The following is a 12672-nucleotide window of genomic DNA, read 5'->3' on the forward strand; positions in this document are numbered from 1 at the left end:
AGATATCGGCGATTAAAAATGACCCTTCCAATTTTCCCCCTCAACTCGTACGCCGAAGGGAGCCATAAAAAAAAAAACAAAGAATACAAGCAAGTTCAAAGCTCCGCCCAGATATACGTCACTTCGACGAACTTCCGGTTGCCGCGCGCTCGCTCGCTGGCGTACTCGCGCCAACCCGTCCTCGCTCGCACACGCCTGAGGAGTTCGCCAGTTCGCGCAGCGACGGTTAGTGTAACCGCGAACCCGTGGTTATCCTATGTTACACGGCGGACCAAACCATGGTTGCACCACTAACCGCGGTTACCGCAAACCGAGCGAGCTTGACGACCTCGGTTTGCGTCGTTAACCGAGGTTATGACGGCGTCTGTTGACGGAAGCTACTCGTCGGCGCCCGAGTGCGCGAAACGTACGAGCGGGTCTGCTTCACAAAGTTATTCATTTGCCCACTGTATCACGTTTAAAGATCGGTGTATAGATTATGGTGCCGCCCGACGTCTTCGATTACGGCCGACAGCGCAGCGACTGCGTACTGAAGCCTTGTCGTGCCTACAGTATCGTTTGAACGGCTTGTTGCTGAGCAGAACGCCAAAAAATACGCGGCCTTAGCTATGAAAGTACACGAGTTTGCAACGCTTGCAGCACGGGATGCCGCGAGCAGGCTGAGGTACGTTACACAATTACCGCGGGGGTGGAACGTGCGAGCGCGGCGAACGCCGGCGCCGTGCGTGACCGTCCCTACCCACACAACCAGCAATATCCATAGGATCTTCACAAAAGGTCTCAATATCAAACGTCATTTTTGTACACCCATGCGATGTCCATGCGTCCATTATTAAAAGATCATCTTTTAGTGGATATCCTCATGACCTTACCTTTGTGTGGTCGTGAAGATATCACACAGTGTACATAACTTCGATGTTATAATTTGACTTTCATTGGACATGCATAGTCCAGCATATTTCTGCTTTAAATTTTGATTCGGACAAAGTGGAAAGGCAGACAGTGTCTTCAAGTAAAGCCCCTCAATTTCATCTTCAAGACCTTGTTGTCCCTTCTCTGCCCCCCCCCCCCCCCCCCCCCCCGCGAGCGAGAAGACGCGGTCCGCAGATGACTCATGCCGTAGTGCATGATAAAAACGTGGGCAGCTCGTGTGCTGAAGAGGTTGAGAACTGTTGGAGAGACTCGCTGCCTACATTCGCGATCAAGAAATAGTGCATTCTTTGTGGCGAGCGAAAAATAATAAATGCTTTGCCTGCAGGCTTGTTGTATGAAACATTTGTTATGAACATGAATAATGCGTTTATTGGGCGACGCACTGTCACTTTCATGATATCTTCGGCAACTCTACCACAAAATTAGCGCGGAGTAGCACGCCTTTTTTTTTTTCTTTCATGGCGTCCGCGGCGTTCGTCTCGTTCCCTTCCCTGCCTCCGCTGCGCAGCCACCACAACACAATAACACAATGCACGTGTTGTCCCTGCGAGCGAGAAGACGCGGTCAATTAACGTGTGTCCACAGATGACTCATGCCGTAGTACATGCCTATTTCAATACACTCAGCGGTCGAGTGGTGTCGTCGTATTTTGGGAACGTCTGCTAATCTTGGCGCTTCCGAGTATTGCAGCTTGCGCTTGGTGTAAGAGTTCTGCACCCTACCAGCACATTCCTGTACAACCGGAAGCGATCCCCGGAAGCCGGAAGTGTCATTGTGCCTGACGTGCATATGTTGCATAACTGACACAAGCTCACATCGCCTCAACCGCTCTCCGAGTTGCTGGCAGCCGCATATCGTCGCACGCGCGTCACATGGCCACATCTTCGCTGACGAAGTTGACAGCAGCAGTCATTTCAAGTTGATCGCCCTGTGCATTGCCTTGTTCGTGGAGTACGTTTCTTCAAAGGTACGTACGTTTCAGCATCACCGAAGAGCACGACTTTTTCTGCTATGCCTAAAGCAAGAGCGAAGACATGGGCAGCTGCGAGGAATACTCGTGCCACGTTTTCTGCTCTTGGTGAACCCGGCGAGTGTGCGGAAGTGCATAAACCAGAAATGGTAGTTGGAGAGCTAGCCCGCAATGACAGCCCGGAGCCCAGCTCTGTCATGTTTGACCCAGAGTTTATTCCCGCCCAGCCCGGAGCCCACCTCTGTCATGTTTGACCCGAGTTTATTCCCGCCGCGCAAGGATCACCTGCGTCATCGGAACCTCTAGCTTTTTCTTTAAGCGGCGAGCCATTTTGTGCGCGTCGCCTAGCAAATGTGCGAGCGACATTGCTGATATTGACATAAAGTGCATTTTGCGGGAGTGGATATAAAAGAGAACATTATGCAGAAGGCTGCGACCTCCCTGCTATATAATTTTTTTTAACATCACTTTTTGCATGCCTTCATCGCAGAATGGGTTGCTGCTTTGCCATTTTTTGTGCAAGTTTTTTTTTTTGTGAAAAGCTAGGCTGGCTTTTATTACCTCACTTCAGAGAATGAGATTGTTGTCTTGCCATGCGTGCGGTGCTAGCTTGTTCGCACTGTATATTTTTCTGGATATTATATGAAGAGTGTATGAAACTCTTTTCCTTTCTTGCTGTCATTACGCTCTACTTGTCCTTGTTTTCCTCTCCCTGTTCCTTTATTTCCACTGGCTGCAGCTCATTACTCAAGTGCTTAAGTTATTAAATAGCAATTGCAGCGGCTGGCAACAATTTTTCCTTCTTTTTGGTATTTTAATAATGAACCACAGCTACTATACTGCTGTATTTGTTTCAGTGGCTGCAAGGTCAAACATGCGGTATGTTGCAACCGTGGATGATGTGCAAGCAGTTATAAAGAAATGGCTCCAACATGCTCATGCCGTCATAAACAGCAACAGGAAAGGCTTGCAAAACAAGGTATGAAAATTTAGCCACTATTTTGTACACAACTGTGAGGGTACATACCAGTTAGATGCCTGTTTAAGCATGGCTTGAACAAATTTAAATGAGCGAAAGCTCAAGCGTGATTTTGCATGGTTTACCAAGGCTCGGTTTGAATTAGGGGGGTGCTGAAGCTTCTCATTAAAAGTAGATGCGAGAGTGCCTTAACACCACCTTTTCATTCCGCTATATTTTTAAAATTTTTTTTTGTTGTTTTTTCGGGAAAGGAAGGCACAGTATGTCTCACTTTTTAGTGGGCACCTATGCTTAATTAGGGTGAAGTCATTCAGTCCCAGCGAGGTGAAATCTGAAGTTGCAGCCTGAATAGCGCAGCTTACACTCTAAAACAACTTACAACCTTAACTGAAAAAGAAGTGAACACAAATTATTAACTATCCTTGTTACAGAGACAACAGGTTGTGAAATTGTTACATTCCTTTAACTACGGGCATGTTAATAGGCTTATTTTCTTCGCACGTAAAGGTTTTACATCCATTTTTTTTCACTGTAGCTGTAAGTTCTGTTGCCAGCTTTCAGACAAGTTTGTTTGTGCATGCGGCCTTTTTTTGTGACTATTTTCTGTTGCCTGTCAATCTCTTAATGCCCCACTTTATTGTTCACTTCACTTTTCATATTTTCCAGGAGGCACAAGCACGGACGCAAACTGAAACCCATGAAGAGGGGAAGGTGTTTGAAAGCTTGCAGTCGTTTTGTGAATAAAACTATAATTCACGCTATGTGTTTTGCTCAACAGCTATCCCTAGCTCTGCTAAAAGTGCATGCTTGTACATCTTGGCAATGTTCATGCAATGTCCAGAGACTGATCTGGCAACGTCCTCTAGACATCATAATGAATGTCCATGTGGACGTCCACTGTGAGGCAATAGGGACATCTCTGGAATATCCACTGGACCAATTGTGGGTATTTATGGAGATCCTCTGAATATTAAATATTTTGAGGGGTACATTTTATGCACATCTCCTGGATCTGATATGGTTGTCTGGGTAGTCGTCGCTAGGCCTATTGTTTCGCTTCGAAGCCGCGGCGGTCGACGCTTTGGAACATGATCAACGCTGTCGTAAATCGTCTACTTATGAAACTGCCTTATAGTGATTCCTATCCTGCCATAGTAAAATAATTATAGGATTAACTCTGCCGACGCATTAATCGCAGAGCTAGTACGAGCAGATCGGATCAGCCGAAATGCACCAGCGGCAGCTGGCTTGAGCAGAAACTAGCTTGTATCACGGCTATCGCCCTTACCAGCAATTTGCTGCTGGTCAGCGATCCTCACGAGGGCTTCATACTTGATATTCGGCTCAGTATTCCAGACGCCAACAAATTTTAGCACGCTTTATTTCGGACATCGGTGCTAACGATCCGCAGTGTGGTTCGCTAACGGTATGCGGGAGGAGGGGCCACAGCGGCGATGTTTACGGCGGTCAAGGAGGTGCTGCCATCGTGCGGTGCTTGACCGTGCTGTTGACGCCTCGTCGGACGACACTCCGATACTCCTGAAACCACGTTATATAAATAAGATATTTGTAAATGCAGCTTCGTTCTGCCGATCCCTGCGTCGCTTCGGTTGTTGCACTTAATGGGCAATGGCCACCTAACCGATAAGGGCGGCGAGCTGTAACAGCCCGCACAGAGTTCGAGCAGCGCACGAGCAGACGACTTTCGCAGCTACCGGAAGTGTGTTCGTGACGTCATGGTTGCAGTGACCGCAGCGAATGGCAGCTTCTAGCAAGCCTTGCCAGTCAACCGACCCGTGACGTCACGGGATTAGGAAATAGTTCCATGCGACACCGCCAAGCGACATTTCCTCTGCCCGCGAATTTCAAAAAACGCTGTTTTTAAAAATTAATAATAAATCGCTGGCTTTGTTCCAAGGAGTTATACTTTGCCTTAATGCTCAAAAGGATGTGTTCTACACACTGAACACGTTTATCAGTGGTTTCTTGGGGGCCGTTTCCGTGGACCTTTAAACAAATCCGAGTGCGTCTTCGGTATTAAAATGATTACTTTTTGGGTCATGTTCTAAGTGAGGAAGGCGTACAAGCCGATCTAGCTAAAGTAAATGCTGTGAAAGAAGTGGAGCCACCGAGCAATTAGCGGAATCACGCAGCGTTCTGGGTATGGCAAACCATTGGGGGCCCTTCATGCCACACCTGGCTCACACTACCGCTCCAGTGGAAGAGCTTTTGCGTAATGATAGGGCCTTGATAAGGGGTCCAGCGCAAAAAGCTGCCTTCGAAAGTGGGAAATCTCTTATCTGCTCCACGAAATGCACGGCTTTCTACGATTCTTGCCTTCCCACGATTCTTTCGGCAGACACTTCAAATTTCGGCCTGGGTGCAGTCTTTTCCCAAACGGAATGTAAGGGTAAGCGACGCTCGGTAGCATTCACCTTGCGTTCCCTCACGAAAACTGAGGAGCGCTTTCCGCACATAGAAAAGATTGCGTTAGCCCTCACATGGGCTGCCGAAAGACTCGATGAATACCTCAGAGGTCTGGACGTACTCTTCGAAACGGACCATAAACATCTTGATTCCTTACTAGGAAAAATGCCCGTTGATATGGTCCCGCGAAGAATTCAGGGGTTCAGATTGCGTCTCATGCGCTATCGTTTTGTGGTAATCTATGTTCTGGGAAAACACCTAGTCACTGCGGACGCTCTTCCGCGATCGCCAATAACTGGAGATAAGCGAATAGCCAGAAAATTGACTGTGTCTGGAGTTTCTTCCTATGCAAAATCGTGCACTGAGGGACTTGAAACCGGATATAATTTTCTGTCGACACGCAAATGCAGTGATATGCATGTCGTCCGAAAGACAAGAATTCATGGAACGAAGATAGAGAGAGATGGGGCGGACAGGCGCTCCATACCCATCGTTCAGTCCCCAACAAAACAGTACAGGGCGACGTCGGGTGATCCTGCTTCGATGCAAAGAAAGCTTGGCTAAGATTAGCTTCCAGAGGCGATCTTGGACTCTTGGAGGACGACAGTGGGTACATTGAGTGCAACAGTGCCTTCCCTGCTTTGGTGTACGCGTTGGAAAAGGAGTATGTGCATGGGAACCAAATACGGGACGCCGTTGCCAGCGATAATAAATACTAAAGAAACTGCTGGACTAAAGTGAAGATGCATAGGTATACGAATACAGATACGGAGACTAAGTGATGGAAAGTAATGAGAAGCTGGTTATCCAATAGCTGGATTTCAATATAGCACAGGAATAATGAACGGCTTGTTAACGTGCAGTGAACTGAAACTGTTGATCGTAATGCTTGCCGAGCTGGGACGAGTAAAAATCTCCGGCCCACTTTTGATAGCTTTCGAACCCAATTCAAGGAAAAAAATATTGCTGGAGATGGCCCGTAGTTTGTCACAGTGTATTGGCAGCGGATGCTGTTTATACAATGATTTGTGCAGTGTTGAAGCATGGGTAAAACGCAGCCGCGTTAGCTGAGGCACAAGAAGACTGCATTGGGGGAGCCGGCGGTCGCTGAAATTTTGCTCGCGGCTGCGCCGCTTGAGTTCAATCTTCCCCAGCAGCCGGCTGCCGTCATTCGAAGCCATACTAACCGTCCGTCGCGTTTGTTGTTGCCCTCATAAAAAATATTTTCGATTTCAGGTATAATAGGATTAGTTTGGTTTGTGGAGTTTGACGTATCAAAGCAATGCTGGCTATGAGATACGCCGCAGTGGAGGACTCCGGAAATGTCGGCCACCGGGGGTTCTTTAACGTGCACTGGCATCGCACAGCACACGGGCGCCTTGCTTTTCGCCTCCATTGAAAACCGGCCGCCGTGGCCGGATGTTTCTTTAAGTACACTGGAAAGGTTTTTTGGTAAGGATCCCAAACAGCCCATGCGTATTCTGGTTTGGGACGAATAAATGTTAGATAAGCAAGTAACTTAACAGATGGGGGAGGTTGTCCGCCGAAAATAGCCGAGTACGCGATTAGCTTCGTTTGTTACCTGCGTTATATGATGCGACCAATTTAGATCGCGGGCTAAATAAATGCCTAGGTATTTTTATGTTGATACAGCGACGATTTCAGAGTTGGAGATAAGTGTTTTGATGGTGACAGGGAGCGACGACGATTGAAAGACAGTAATGATGTTTTCTTCTTGTTTAATGACATTACCCGTTTATTGCACCAGGTTCCTACGCTTTCGATGTCCAGTTCAAGAGTTCTGGGGTCGTTGCTATTATTTAAAGGACGGTAAATAACGCAGTCATCTGCAAACATCCGGACCTTAGAACGTATGTCAGATTGTAAGTCATTTATATAAATAGGCCGTTCAGAGTGCGAGCAAAAGAATCCGTGGGCTCCCCTGTGTTCTGGCGCCGACTGCGATACATGCATACAGAGCAGGCACAGTGGACAGCGGACAGTTGCCAGCCGCACTCCGAGTGGGCTTTCAGGGAGCCCGGTGTCGCCGCTACCGATTCGCTGGTTCAGCTGCGCGGATGCGGCTTGCCTTGTAACCTTGGCTATGATTGTATCCGCGTTTTTTTTTTTAACTTTGCTTAAGTGGGAGCTGCTTCCCCGTGAAAACAACATAAAAAATCGGAAGAGATACCTTAGCCTGGTAATGTGCATGAACGTGAAGGCTCGCTAGCGCGGTGCTCTGCCGTGAAGACTGCCCCCACGACTACTTCTATGGCGCGTTTCAGCCCCGAAAGCATCATGCCCAGTGGGCTCTTTCAGCATCTTGGAAGGCGCCCTCTCCCCCTATTCCTCTGACAACACCATATCCCCTATGCCACGTGGCGAATCGAGGTGTACAAGGCATACAATTAAAGCTACAGACGTTCTTGCTTCAAATCCTTATCGCAAACTGGCCTTCAACTGCACTAACAGATGCATGATAAATTGGGAGCGAAATGATACCGCACCAAGCGGAACGCTGCACGTAAAATAGTTGCAGATGACCACAGGAGGAAGGACAGGGGGCTGCCGCAAGGTATACGTGTTATGGCTGGCATTATCTCACCAGCTATTTCGGTGGATAGACAAAGCGCTGTTGCGAAATCATTTCTATATGTACGATCCAGTATTCACAACAGCAATGACCGACATATTTTGCGAGTAATGGGGCTTTCGTCCTACACCTTAAAACCATGCGAAAAACTCCACAGACCGTTTGCATTCCTATTGCATTGCCTCCTCCTACCATGTTCCACCTTAACACGAATTCGTATTGGAAGGAGTCATGGCGTAGGGTGTGAAACGCGAGCGCTATAGATCAGCGAAATTTTGCGAATGCTGCGAATAAATAATAATTCCTGCGACACATGTACCTATATGTGCGTTGGTCCTCACATTCCCGATGTGTCGTTCCATGGGCTGATTCTACGAAATTGTGGCACTTAAATGTGAAATGTTAATCGTTGAGTAAAAGTATTAACTCAGTAGGAAAAAGCTACAGAAACTTTTTTGATGTTTTGACAGAATTTCTGTTCGGTTTTAGGCAGGAAACTTGTGACAATAGAACTGCATATTGCAACATAAAATTTTCTGTAGTTACAATAGACAATGTTGCAGAACTAAAGACATTGGATTGGATTGGTAAAACGTTTATTCGGGGCCTGCAGTAGAACGTGCGCTCCGGACGGGGCTTACGTCGTCCTCTGGGCACCGGCCGCGCGGCCTGGGTACCCGCTCGCCGTGGCCGGCTCGCTGGTTCCCTGCCGGGCCAGCGCCTTGATGACCTGCTGGACGGCCCAGAGTTGCTCCTCTTGATTGTCGCTCCCTGCGGCTGCTTCCAGTCGCGGCGGGATCCTCCCAGACTTAGCTTCTTCCTGGTACTGGGTACAATTCCACAGCATGTGTGCGAAGCCGGCAGAACTACAGAATATTTGGTCGTTTCTGACACGGTTCTGTAGTTTTTTTTTTTTTTTTTTTTTTTTTTTTTTACTGAAACGAGGCACCCGTGGCTATATAATCAATCTGATATATAATCCATTCTATGCTCATATGTCATTTGCAGGGCTGCTTTTGAGGAATTTGAGAAATTGTCACAATTCCTTGCTTTCGTAAGCTTCGGATAGAAAATAAATGTGATTAAGTGTTAAAACCACAGTACATTTCGATCCTAGTTAAAACAGCCTTATATGAAGACACAGTCGGTCTTTATTATTGGGCACTTCTTGGACGGAACGATGCCTGTTAGATGTGCTAGAAACATGGGCACGATGTCTTTCTCGTAAATGAAATTAAAGAGTCATGCACGTATCAAAACTGCTTAACAACAATAAATATCAACTGTAGCTGGTCCATAATATCGTCGTCTAATGTCGATAAATAAAAAAAGTGTTAGCTTAGAGTGGAAGCAAGAGATAAGTTAATGAAGACATTGTCACGCTGAACACAAAACTGGTCGTTGCCTGTTTTGGCTTAGTTTGGTTTGGTTTGTCGGGCTAGATGTCCCAAAGCCACTCAGGTTATAGAGAGACGCTGCAGAGGTGTGGTGTGGAGATTATGACCGACTGCGGTTATTCAACGGGCACAATATCGCACAGGACATGGGCGTCTTGCTTTCCGCCTCCATTCAAAAGTGGACGCCGCCGCGGGTTTGATTACGCGTTCTTGGATTCACCAGTCAAGCACCATAACCACTGTGCCACCGAAGTGGGTCAAAAGAGGTTGCGAAAAATAGCAGTCGAAGAAAAGTAAAATTCCTCTAGTGCTAAAAATATGTTCAGAAAAAATGCAACTCGCGATATGAAATAAAAATTGCCTTATCAGGCTATCTTTTTGCAAAGCCATAAAATATTTCATAATTAATGATTGAGAATCGCTGTCATCCGTTAATAATTACAGTTTATGAACAATGCGTCAATATTGGTGCGTGCACTCCCAGGCACAGTTAGAGTGAGGGGGGGGGGGGGGGGGGTAGCTGTTCTGGTCTCAAAGAAGATGCCTTCGAACTGTGTGGCCAGCTCAGCCGGAAGTCAGCTACCTCAAGTGACAGAAGGCGGTGGCCGTTTGGTGCCCAGCTTTCGCCAGTTCAAGACATAGTGTGGGTCGGAGTCAGAATTAACAAACAAAACAAACTTTATAAAAGAGCATACGATGCACAGGAATCCACACAAACACTTGAAATACACTCACAAGAGGTTCATAAAGAGCAATACAAAACATGCAACTAAGGGTGTTCTAATACAACACTGAGACTTCACATCAATGAACAATGCACGAGAGAGTCAGAACAAATAAAAACCAAATTGTTCATCGAGCACTGTCGCTGACCGACGTCTGGAGAGTCACGATGTGGACGGGCTGTAGACGAGCGCCACTCCCTCGTTGATCAGTGGGCTTGCCGAACAGCGCGCGGGTTTACCCCGAGAGCCGAGCAGTAGTACGCTGATTCACTGCAAGACTGGCTCAAACACTGTCTAGCTTGGCGAACGACGCAACCTCCATAAATATGGCGCACCGCGTCTGTCTGTTACAACGCGCCAAGGCATGCGTCGAGAGGCGCGTCGTCATTGGTCAGCTTTAGTCGAACCTTCTGGAGACATCCAGTTGATTCTCCAGCTGAGTGAGTTATCGTCGCCTCCAAGTGAAGAGGAGGGGGTGACTCCGATGCACGCAAGCCTATGCACTCTCATCGCGCGGAAAAGGAGTTTCTCCAATCTTCTAGAACCATCTACGCGACGCCACGCGAGCGCTTCCTCCGCGCTGCAGTGACTCATCAAAAATGTACGATGATTTCGTGACAATCGCACACATCAGTCAAGAAGGCCAAAGAGTGAAAAACAATACTAGCCTCAGTTCCTCGATTTACAACTTCTTGTTAACCAGTATTGACGAAGGATGCTGGTTTTGCATTCCCAGATTATGCAAAGTACTTCCTTTTCTTTTTTTTTTTGTACAGAGCACATTCCAAGCTATTTAAGCTGGGAAGGTGGATGCCAGCTTAATTACTGCATTGGAATAGACATCTGAGCGTTGCGTGGTGCAGAGCGCCGGGTTCTCAAACCAAATATTTTCGGCAAACCGTTGCCAAGCTGACATGACTGTTAGCGTTTGTAAAAACCTTCTAAAGAAATTCAAGTGAATGCCCCATGTGAACGATGGCGAAAAAACAAAGAAAAGCAATCGGTTGTTTTGATTCCATTCGATCGCAAAATTATACACAACCTCATTATTGTAGGTAACAGCTACAAGGTCAAGGATTTCCTGCCAGCATTTTGAGAACTACGGCGCGTATGTGCCATCACAAACAAGGGCACTCGTAAGATGTCGCAAGAGTAACGAGATATCTATTACAGAGCGCACGTACGGCGAATGATGTACATCCCCTGTAGGCAGCGAGAAACTGATTGCTAGATTTTGATAAAAAGTTGGCGGTGTTTCATGATTTTTGCAAAAACAAAATTGGTCGGCAAGCCAAAGGAGCAAAACGAAAACAACTGAAGCATATTTTATCAAGAGGAAAGGTCCTATGGGCTTGGGCAGGTTCAGCCTGCCTCATAAGAATGAAAAAATTGCCTTTATACGAGAAAGCATATATGCTGTTCGTTGTGTGTTGAAAAGGCTTTACCGCCTCCTTCGTTTAACCCAAAATTGAGAAAAATGTGTCGGATAAATTACTCACGTGATTAAAATCCAAGGTTCGGCGAAAACTCGTCTGTCTGGGTTAATTCATGTTAAAAATAAGGTCCACGGACGAAGACGGTTAAAGTAAAAAAAAAAAATAAAAAGACGTTTCGCCTTCCACACGAAAGCCTCGCCCACTATTTTAACGCAGTGCACATATTCACGTGATTATATAACAAAATATTGACACAACCATTCTTTGAGCTTCATTCAGAGTGGTGTCATACAATATCGCTTCCCATTTAGGCTACTGTGCAATATAGCTTCGAACCGATGACATAAGTGCCTTCAGTTGTATATGATTCATTATATAAGGTGTCCACCGAGAACTGCGGCAGATACAGCGGCTTTCCCAAAAACCAAACGGCGTTTAAACCTCTGCCAAGCGTTTTGGCAGCCTTGTGAATGCCAAACACTTGTGCAATCAAATGCCGATGCTTAAGGTACTATCACATCTACTCTTAAAGTCAGCCTGAAACGGTATTTGGGGTCATAAGGCAACAAATGCCTGGAAGGGGTCGTTTTGAGCATTCTAGTCAAATTTGAAAGCTCTTTGTGGACGCTATAATTTGCAAACAATTATGAAAAGTGCGCCTGGAGACCGCTCGAAACCGATTAGGACGGCACTTCATTGCGCTTTCGTGGCCACCTCCCTTCCCATCGATATTAAGCAGGCTTTCTGGGTGCGTCCTCTCATTGGGCCGTCCTAAGTAATGTGGGTCAACTTTGTTTCGCATGGCTGTCAACGTAAGGCCGTTTGTCTTTCGACTTTTGCCTTATGTGTTCACACGCTCGCTCGCAGCATACATCCAAAGTCAACACTTTATGGAAAGCATTATTAGTGCAAGATTTTCATTTCACCCTTTTTCTATGCAGCCCCGTACATATGCATCCTTATTGTGATAACGCTGATGGAGAAGTACACCATTAAATTTCAGTTAATCAGTTATAGAGATGGGCGCAAAGAAAGAAAAATCCTTGGACAGGATCTCCTGAAGTGGCTGGAGTATACAGTGGGCCAGGACAAAGCGATGCATCTGGCTGTCATCTTGCTTAATTGGAAGTTTTTAAAGAGTGGCACTTTGCCTGTCAATGTGTCGTTCACTGATTTGTGGTAGCAGTTAATTAAATTTTGCATATTATGCCA

At 46.6% G+C, this 12672-nt stretch overlaps 1 long non-coding RNA gene across 1 annotated transcript; it reads left to right on the forward strand.

Annotated features, from left to right (window-relative positions):
* The first annotated feature begins 1748 nt into the window (after positions 1-1748).
* On the forward strand, positions 1749-3637 carry LOC146203453 (uncharacterized). The gene is made up of 3 exons (XR_014702379.1): positions 1749-1900; positions 2761-2882; positions 3549-3637. It is a non-coding gene; the product is annotated as an uncharacterized LOC146203453 (long non-coding RNA).
* Positions 3638-12672: the final 9035 nt, after the last annotated feature.

This window comes from Amblyomma maculatum, chromosome 1 (genome assembly GCF_055883805.1).
Source record: "Amblyomma maculatum isolate TAMU_Amacu chromosome 1, ASM5588380v1, whole genome shotgun sequence".
NCBI classification, from domain to species: domain Eukaryota; kingdom Metazoa; phylum Arthropoda; class Arachnida; order Ixodida; family Ixodidae; genus Amblyomma; species Amblyomma maculatum.